Raw genomic sequence first — 10051 nt, 5'->3', positions numbered from 1 at the left:
CGACTAAAAAAAAGTCGATTTGGATAAGTCAGCACCAAGGTATTTGCAGTTTGAAGAAATCGTAAAATTTAACTTATCAACTTAATAAAAATGTGGAATGGAAATGAGCTGACACTGTTTCGCTGATTTGCATAAAGACATTGAAATCGTTCCTGAAATATAAAACGACTTCGATATCGTTTCAACATCGAATACACTCTACTTGACTGATTTGTATAACGACATTGAACTCGTTCCTAAAATACAAAAAATAATATTTATGTCGTTTCGATATCAAACACACATAGGTGCACGCTATGGAATAAGTAAACAACATTATGTCTTTTCAATTCAATTTTCGACGAGAATGATATCGTTCATATTCAATCGTAACTATAATGTCATACATATCGTTTTAGGAGTGGTTACACTAGAACGTTATAACTACGATATTAAATGTAATTATAATTTACATATTTTCGTGACTTTTTATAATTTTCAAGTTTACATATTGTACATATTCAGAATGTAAATATTGTGCATATTCATGTAACGATATACACTTCGTTCCGGTGACATATAAAGTCGTTGATGTCGTTCTAGTATAAAATGCTCTTATTCTAATAACGATTTTGAAACTTCCCCCTAGGCACAAAATAATAACTAGAACGACATATGCATCGTTTCTTTTCAAATTTAACGAGTTTGAAATCATTACAGTTTAAATAATAATTAGAACGACATATGATGACCGAAAGAAGGCATCAAGTGGATTGATAGCACTCGAATAGCTTAGAAAAAGCGAATGGAGATACTGTCTTTCTTTCTATTGAATGATATCGAACTCACTTAGTGACTTATTTTATCATCCTACATACGATAAATATATGTCAGGTGACCATGGACAATCGAATCGTCATTTTTAAAATTATCCTTTTAGTTAAGATTTAAACTAAAGCGATATCAATATTATCAAAATTGTACTAAAGCGATAATAGTATCATTATGTATCAAACCCACAAAATAAGACAATGACTTCCAAATCGTTATAGTACAAATTTAATGATTTTGAAATCATTCCAATTCAAATCACAATGATAACGACATAGATACCGTTTATTTTTATATAAAACGATATTTATATCGTTTTAGCTAAATATAAAGATTCGATCGTTCACAACCACCTGTTATGCTTTCAGTATATGTAGAACGATCGAAAAAGGTCATTAAGTGGATTGATATCAATTGAATGACTTAAAAAGGGCGAACGAAAATACTTTTTTGTCGAAATAATTCGAAGGTGGTATACAATTATGAGAGCAAAAATGTTCTCATAATTTCTTTCAAGGGAGATCGAACCCACTTAATTACCTATTTTGATCATCCTACATATGTCAGATGCATGCTTGGTAGTCGTTCGAATCATTATTTTTAGCAGAAACGATATAAGTATCGTTTTATTTTAACTGAAACGATATGTATTTAGTTTTAGTTATGATTTAAGTTAAAACGATATCAACGTCATCAAACTTGTATTGAAATGATAATGATATCGTTATATATCAAAATCACAAATAAAGTAACGACATTCATATCGTTTAAGCACAAATTTGATGAGTTTGAAATCGTTCCAATTCAAATCACAAGTATAACGATGTAGATATCGTTTCTTTTCATATAAAACGATAATTATGTCGTTCTAGCTAAAAATAACGATTCGACCGTCCACAACCACATGTCATGCTTCAACATACATAAGACGATCGAAAGAGGTCATCAAGTGGGTTGATACCACTCAAATGATTTAAAAAGAGTGAACGAAAATACTTTTTGTTAGAATTGTTTGAAGATGGTATACAATCATGAGAACAAAAATATTCTCATAATTTCATTTGAGTGAGATCGAACCCACTTGATTACCTATTTTGATCATCCAACATATGTTAGATGCATGTCTGGTGGTCGTGAACGGTCGAATCGCTATTTTTAGCAAAAACGATATAATTGTCGTTTTATTTTAACTGTAACGATATGTGTGTAGTTTTAGTTATAATTTAAACTAAAACGATATTAACGTCATCAAACTTGTACTGAAACGATAATGATATCGTTATATATTAAAATCACAAATAAGTAATGACATTCATATCGTTTTAGCACAAATTTGACGAGTTTGAAATCGTTCCAATTCAAATCACAAGTATAACGACGTAGATATTGTTTCTTTTCATATAAAACGATAATTATATCGTTCTATCTAAAAATAACGATTCGACCGTCCACAACCACCCGTCATGCCTTCAACATATGTAAGACGATCGAAAGAGGTCATCGAATAGGTTGATACCGTTTGAATAACTTAGAAAAAGCAAACGAAGATACTTTCTATTGGAACAGTTCGAATGTGGTATATAATCATGAGAACAAATATGTTCTCATAGTTTCTTTTGAGGGAGATCGAACCCATTTAATTATCTATACCTATTTTGATAAATATGTCAAATACACGTCTGGTGGTCGTGAACGGTCGAATTGTTATTTTTAACATAAACAATATAATTGTCGTTTTATTTTAATTGAAACGATATGTATGTAGTTTTAGTTATGATTTAAGTTAAAACGATATCAACGTAGTCAAACTTGTATTGAAACGATAATGATTTCGTTATTATCAAAATCACAAATAAAGCAACGACATTCATATCGTTTTAGTACAAATTTGACGAGTTTGAAATCGTTCCAATTCAAATAATGACTATAACGACATAGATATCGTTTCTTTTCATATAAAACGTTAATTATATCGTTTTGACTGAAAATAACGATTCGATCATCCACAACCACTCAACACGTCTTTAACATAGCAAGTAAGATCGAAAGAATACATCAAGTGGGTTGATACCACTCGAATGACTTAAAAAGAGCGAACGAAGATACTTCTTTTTGTCGAAATAATTCGAATGTTGCATACAATTGTGGAAACAGAAATATTCCCATAGTTTCTTCTGAGTGAGATCAAACTCACTTGATTATCAATTTTGAGCATCCTACGTATGTCAGATGCATGTCCGGTTGTGGTGGACGGTCAAATCGTTGTTTTTAGCATAAATGATATAATTATCGTTTTATTTTAACTGCAACGATATGTATGTAATTTTAGTTATGATTTAAACTAAAACGATATAAACGTCGTCAAACTTATATTGAAACGATAATGATGTCGTTATGTATCAAACTCGCAAATAAAGTAACAACTTTCATATCGTTTTAGTACAAATTTGACGAGTTTGAAATCATTCTAGTTTAAATAATGACTATAACGATATAGATATTATTTCTTTTCATATAAAACGTTAATTATATCGTTTTGACTGAAAATAACGATTTGACCATCCACAACCACTCAACACGTCTTTAACATACCTAGGACGATCGAAAGAAGTCATCAAGTGGGTTGATGACATTCAAATGGTTTAGAAAGAACGAACGAAGATACTTCTTTCTGTCGAAATATTTCGAATGTTGTATACAATCGTGGGAATGGAAATATTTCCATAGTTTCTTTTGAGTGAGATCAAACCCACTTGATTATCTATTTTGAGTATCCTACATATGTCAGATTCATGTCTGATGGTTGTGGACGGTCGAATCATTATTTTTAGCAAAAACGATATAATTGTCGTTTTATTTTAATAGCAACGATATGTATGTAGTTTTAGTTATGATTTAACCTAAAACGATATCAACGTCGTCAAACTTATATTGAAACGATAATGTTGTCGTTATGTATCAGACTTACAAATAAAATAACGACATTCATATCGTTTTAATACAAATTTGACGAGTTTGAAATCGTTCCAGTCCAAATAATAACTATAACGACATAGATATCGTTTCTTTTCATATAAAATGTTAATTATAACATTTTGACTAAAAATAACGATTCGACCGTCCACAACCGCTCAACACGTCTTCAACATACCTAAGACAGTCGAAAAAAGTCATCAAGTGGATTGATGACATTCAAATGACTTAGAAATAACGATCGAAGATACTTGTTTTTATAGGAATAGTTCGGATGTTGTATACAATCGTGAGAACAGAAATGTTCCCATAGTTTCTTTTGAGTGAGATCAAATCCACTTGTTGACTTATTTCAATCGTCCCATTTATGTCGAATACATGTCGGGTGGTCGTGGATCGTTGAATCGTTGTTTTTAGCAGAAACGATATATATAACATAACGTCGTCCAATGACATTATCGTTTCATATAACATAACGTCGTCCATATCGTTTCATTACAAATTTGACAAGTTCGAAATCGTTACAGTTCAAATAATAACTATAACGACATTGGTATCATTTCTTTTCACTTGCAACGACAATTATATCGTTATGCTTAAAAATGATGATTCGACTATCCATGGCCACCCGGCATACGTCAGTAGTACATATGACGATAAAAATAGGCCATTAAACAGGTTCAATCTCACTCAAACGAAACTACGAAAACATTTGTGATTCCATAATTGTCTTTCACATTCAAATTGTTTCAATAGAAATACGTATCTTCTTTGGCTCCTTCTGAAAATTGTGCTGAAACGACATAGATGTTGTTTACTTATTCCATAGCGTTCGCTAAGCCTCTTAAGTAGTTAAGCAGTGTGTATTTTATATCAAAACGACATACACATCATTGTTGTGTTTCAAAAATGATTTCAATGTCGTTACGCAAATCAATTAAGCAATGTGTTTATAATACCGAAACGATATAGATGTCGTTTTGTGTTTCAGGAACGATTTCAATATCGTTATAAGGGCATTTTAGTCCTTTACAAATTGAATTTTCCATGTTTAATAACTTTGGGCCTTTTAAACAAAAACCTTAGCTGTTGGTCTTCTTAAACTAATGTTTAGTTTGACTTGCCTTTTTAACTCAATCCCCCAGAAAAGAAAGGCATATTTTTTGAAAATTAATTTTTTGACCATTGGGAGAAAAGTGAGGCACACCTGTAAAAGAAGAAGTCAAATATGACGGCTGGAATAGTGAACTAACGATCAAAAAATCAATTTTTTAGACCAAAAAATCACTCCCAAACAAGCTGTTAGTTTGTGAATTTATTATTAATTGGACACTCTCTCTTTACAAGGATGTTTTAATCGTGAGTTTTTGCCAAAAATGGCTGCTAAAAGTTTGTGCTAAATATATTGTTGCCACCTTTTAATAAGTGCGCCACATTTTAATTGTGTGAAATGTCCATTCCTTTTACTTATTGTCAAGCTCATGTTCTCAACTTTTTTCATCGCATTTTTACCCCCAAAATGCCATTACTTAGATCATTTTGTCTTGGATGTCGATTTTAGTTCAAAAATTCTGTTAAGAAGAATACAGAGATTTGCCTTCATATTTTTAAAATAAAACGAATAGAAACAACAAATACAAATTCAAGAATATATATTCGTGCCTCATTTTACAGTACACTAACAAAATTTCTGGAAAAAAAAGTTTGTTAGAGACCGTATGTGCTTACTAATTGAAAGTTAATGCAAAGAAAATAATGTTGGACATAAATAAGAGAACAAAAAAAAAAAATGATTAAGGACATAAATAAGACAACAAAATAAGATTAAGGAGCTTTAATACCATTAAAATGTGGTGCATTCATATAAAAATGTGAGGTGAGCCAAAAATTTAAGTTGTTTGACCAAACATACTACATTCTACTAGAAAGCAACATCATTTGGGGTAGCATGATATTTCTAATTAAAGTAGGACAATTCTTTCAAAAACTCTATTTTTGACTTTTATTCTTGAATATGAAAATATACTAGTGCTAAATCGATGCGATTGAATTAGAAAATTATGTGCAAACCCTTTTACAGTCGAGTGATGTTACAAGTTGTTAGGGTTGAACAACAAAATCGTTGAATTGCAAAATCATACCGAAACAAGTTTTTTAAAATCGTTGGTTTGCATCCATGTAGATCTGTCAACGTTTTGATTTTGAATCGAATCAAATCGCTTCGAAATGGTTTGCTTTATGTTTCAATCTTTGCACACCGCTCCAAACCATTTAAAAAAAAAAAAAAAAAAAAAAATTTAATTTTTTTCCGATCCAATTAAAACTAAACACATTCCAATTTGATGTACATGTAAAAAGGTCCTAAATTAATTAAACTTAATATTCAAATAGACAATTATTCATCTGAATTAAATAATTAAATTATACTCAAATACCCATCAATCATCGCAACTGTTGAAACATATTTATCGACCGCCCATTACATTGTAATGAGTAAATAATTCAGATTCACACATTTCTTTCCTTTTACTAATAATTTTCTCAAATTTCGACAAATTTCTAGGTTTGTTTATCCAAATTTTCTTTTCTTTTTTTTAAATTATTTGTTGTATTTTATTGGTAGCTGTATTGTTTGTTCTAATTTATCCAGGCTCCCTTAAATTTTTAGTGGATATCACTATTTGTTTATTTGTCTTAATTTCCTAGTTAGTCCCTCAATTAATTATTTACATTTTGACTTAATTTTTAAAATGTATTGTTAATTGCTAGAATGATTTAATTGGTGGCTTACTTAAATGATTTTATGAAAATTTGATCAACGAGTCTTTCACCATATTACTTTGGTGAAAATTTAAAGCAAACAAGTACAGAATTATCTTTCAGATTGCTAAAGATATGTTAGTTATTCAAATATCCACAATTATTTTTGAGTTTGCATTCCCTACAAATGGCGATTCTTGATTCCTTTAGGAGTTACATTAAGTGAAATATGGTTGATGCGATGATTTGCTTTAAAAATTGGTTGTACGGTTAGAAAAAAACCTATAATAATTCGTGAATATTTGAATGCCATAGAAACATTGAATGATTCACAAAATGTTATAGAATGTATTATTGTACTTGATCTTTTTATTCTTTTTCTTTCATTAGTTATTTTATATTATTTAACTATAATGAATTAATTCATGTACCATGTTCTTATTTTTATGGAGAGATTGAATTATGTGTTACAATTGCTGATATTACACCAATTAGTATCGACTAAGAAGTTAAAAATATTTCTAGCATGCGTTGCATTATAATGATTAGAATTATAGAACGTTCATTAGTAATATTTTCAAGGGAAAAACTTCCTGCACATGCCCCTTTGAATAAGGCCTGTATAAGGGCTCTCACATGGGGGTGAACCCCACATGTGGACCACATGTGTGGAGTCCTCCCCCATTTGTGTGCACCTGTACAGCCCTGTGCAAAGGGGTCTGTGCAGGTAGCATGGTCATATTTTTAATGATATTATTTATATCTTAATGTGAAATTTTAATTTGATGTTATGATTCAACTTATTCAATGTACGGTACTTTTTCTTGTTAAACCGTGATTTTAAATAGAACCAAAATCCAAAAAATTGGTTTGAAAAATTTTAAACTGTTTTAAATGGTTTGGTTTGAAAATATGTCGCAAACCATCCAAACCGAATCGTATTCACCCCTGTATGTCACATTTGTTTTCAACAAAATATGTTTAATTCTATTTATATACTTTAAATTATTTTTCTATATGACAAAATATATTGTTAGTTAGTATTTAAAATATCACTATGTATATTGAAATTTAACGTAATATGTTAAATTTATAGATCGATATATCACTACGAAATTCTTAAGGGTAATCTTTGAAAAATCCTTTCATGGCAAATTTGCAATGTGTAACAATATTGCATGCAGAATTGTTGGGATATGCAATATTTATGTCATATTTAATATTGAATATGTGCTTGTATGAGAGGAGTTAAATATATTCTAGATATGAATATAAATTTGATTTCAGTGGGTTAATTAGAAGACGTTGAAGATTAGGATTGTTTATCAGCTCAATGAACCTTTCCTTTCATTCACATTATACACATCAATGCAATACAAGCATTTGCATACAAGGAAATATTTTGGACCTCTCCATACTACGTTGCCAAGTGGCTAACAACCTATATTCCCACTCTTAGAAATCTGGGTGTATGCTGCTTTAAACCATGGATTCTGAATGCTGTTAAATTGGATAATTGATGCTGTCAAAGTGGTTGATTGATTCTAACACCCCCCTCAAGGTAGAATGTGTCTTTACCACTCCAAGCTTGTCTCTAAAGAATAAGAATCTTTAATGAGTAAGAGGTTTTGTCAATAAATCTATAGTTTGATATGATGATGACACATGGTATATTTCCAATTCTTTTCTAAGAACTTTGTCTACTTACAAAATTAACATCGAGCTCTATATGCTTGGTACGTACATGGTAAATCGAATTTGAAGTCAATGCACTTGCACTTAGATTGTCACACCAGATTCTTAGAACTGGCTTCTGTGATATTCTTTACTCTTTCATCAAAGATTGAATCCATGTAATTTTTGATGCACTATGAGCCAACGCTTTATATTCAGCCTCTGTATTTGACCTGGCAACATGTTGCTTCTTAGAACAGCAAGTTATCAAATTTTCTCCAAGATGTACACTATGGTGCATTAGACCTTCTATCATCAGAATCTGCAAATGTAGCTATATCCAGGCTATCAGTTTTCTGAATAATAAGGCCATGACTTAGTGTACCCTTCAAGTATTTGAACATTCTCTTAAGCACCTTCCGATGAGCATCTATAGATGGTTGAAGAAATTGGCTGATTTTATTTATAGAACGAGTGATATCAAGACTCGTATGAGCCAGATATTGAAGACCACCAGTCGCATTTGTGTAAGAAGTTGGATCCTTCATGATTTGTCCTTCAGTCTTAGAGATCAACTTGCCCACCGCCGTAGGTATTAAGCATGGTTTCAATTTCTCATAGCCAAATTTCTTAAGTCAATAGCATACTTTGTTTGAGTCAAGTATAATCCTGTTGTATCTCTATGCACCTCTATACCCAAGAATTGACTAAGGCTTCCCATATCCTTAAGAGAAAAACAAGTGTTCAGCTTGTTAATAAACTCCTGCAGTTGTTGATTATCGTTCCCTGTTATTACTATATAATCCACATAAACCAGTGCAAACAATGCATCTCTTCCATTTGCTAAGAAGAATAGTGAGTTATTTGCCTTGGACTGTTTGAAATTCCATTTCAATAGAGTATTCTTCAACTTCTCATGCAAAGCTCTTGCAGCCTATCTTAGTCTATACAAAGCCTTTTCCAATTTGCGCATAAAGCTTGGATTTTTCTGATCTACAAAGCCTCGTAGCTAATTCATGTACACCATCTCATTCGACTTACTATTTAAAAAGGCATTGTTTACATCAGCCTATCTGATCTGCCAGTCTTTGGACACAGCAAGTCTTAAGATGACTTGCAGTGTTGATGCCTTAATAACATGACTGAATGTTTCACCAAAATCCACTCCAGGTGTTTGAAGGAATCCTTTGGCAACTAACCTTGCTTTTATGCCTCTGCACTTTGCCTTCTGAGTCATACTTCAGTCTAAATACCTATTTATTGCCAATTATCTTCATTCCAGACTTTAGGGGTACCATTGTCTATGTTTTATTTTTCATCAAAGTGTTACACTCTTCTTGTATAGTCTTCTTCCAATTTTTACTTAGCAAGGCATCATTAGCAGTCTGTGGTTCAGTATCTACTGATTTGTGTAAACTTTTTGTTTCAAAATTCTAGCTTTGCTTCTAATAACCATATGATGTCCAACATTCTGTATTTTATTTTGATCCTAGATGTTTATAGCATTACCAATATCTATAATATCACACCCATCTTGTTGGGTACCAACTATCTCATGGTCAGCTGGTCCTTTTGGTTCATCACAGCACTATTAGTTTCTTCATTTACCTCACTCTCAACCTGAAGAATTTTGCAATAAGTGATGCACCAGGATGAGCTATATCAACTATACTTTATGGCATTATTTTGTGACTGGACTCAACATCAAAGGAAAGTTTGTGGCTGAACATGTTTGTTTAGGGAACCAGACTTGAATGGAAATTCTAGTTCATTAAATGCCACATGCCTAGATATATAAATTCTACTTATATCCTTTATATGAATCACTGTAGCC

The sequence above is a fragment of the Olea europaea genome, chromosome 1 (genome assembly GCF_002742605.1).
Source record: "Olea europaea var. sylvestris chromosome 1, O_europaea_v1, whole genome shotgun sequence".
NCBI classification, from domain to species: Eukaryota; Viridiplantae; Streptophyta; class Magnoliopsida; order Lamiales; family Oleaceae; genus Olea; species Olea europaea.
This window is presented reverse-complemented; position numbering follows the sequence as displayed.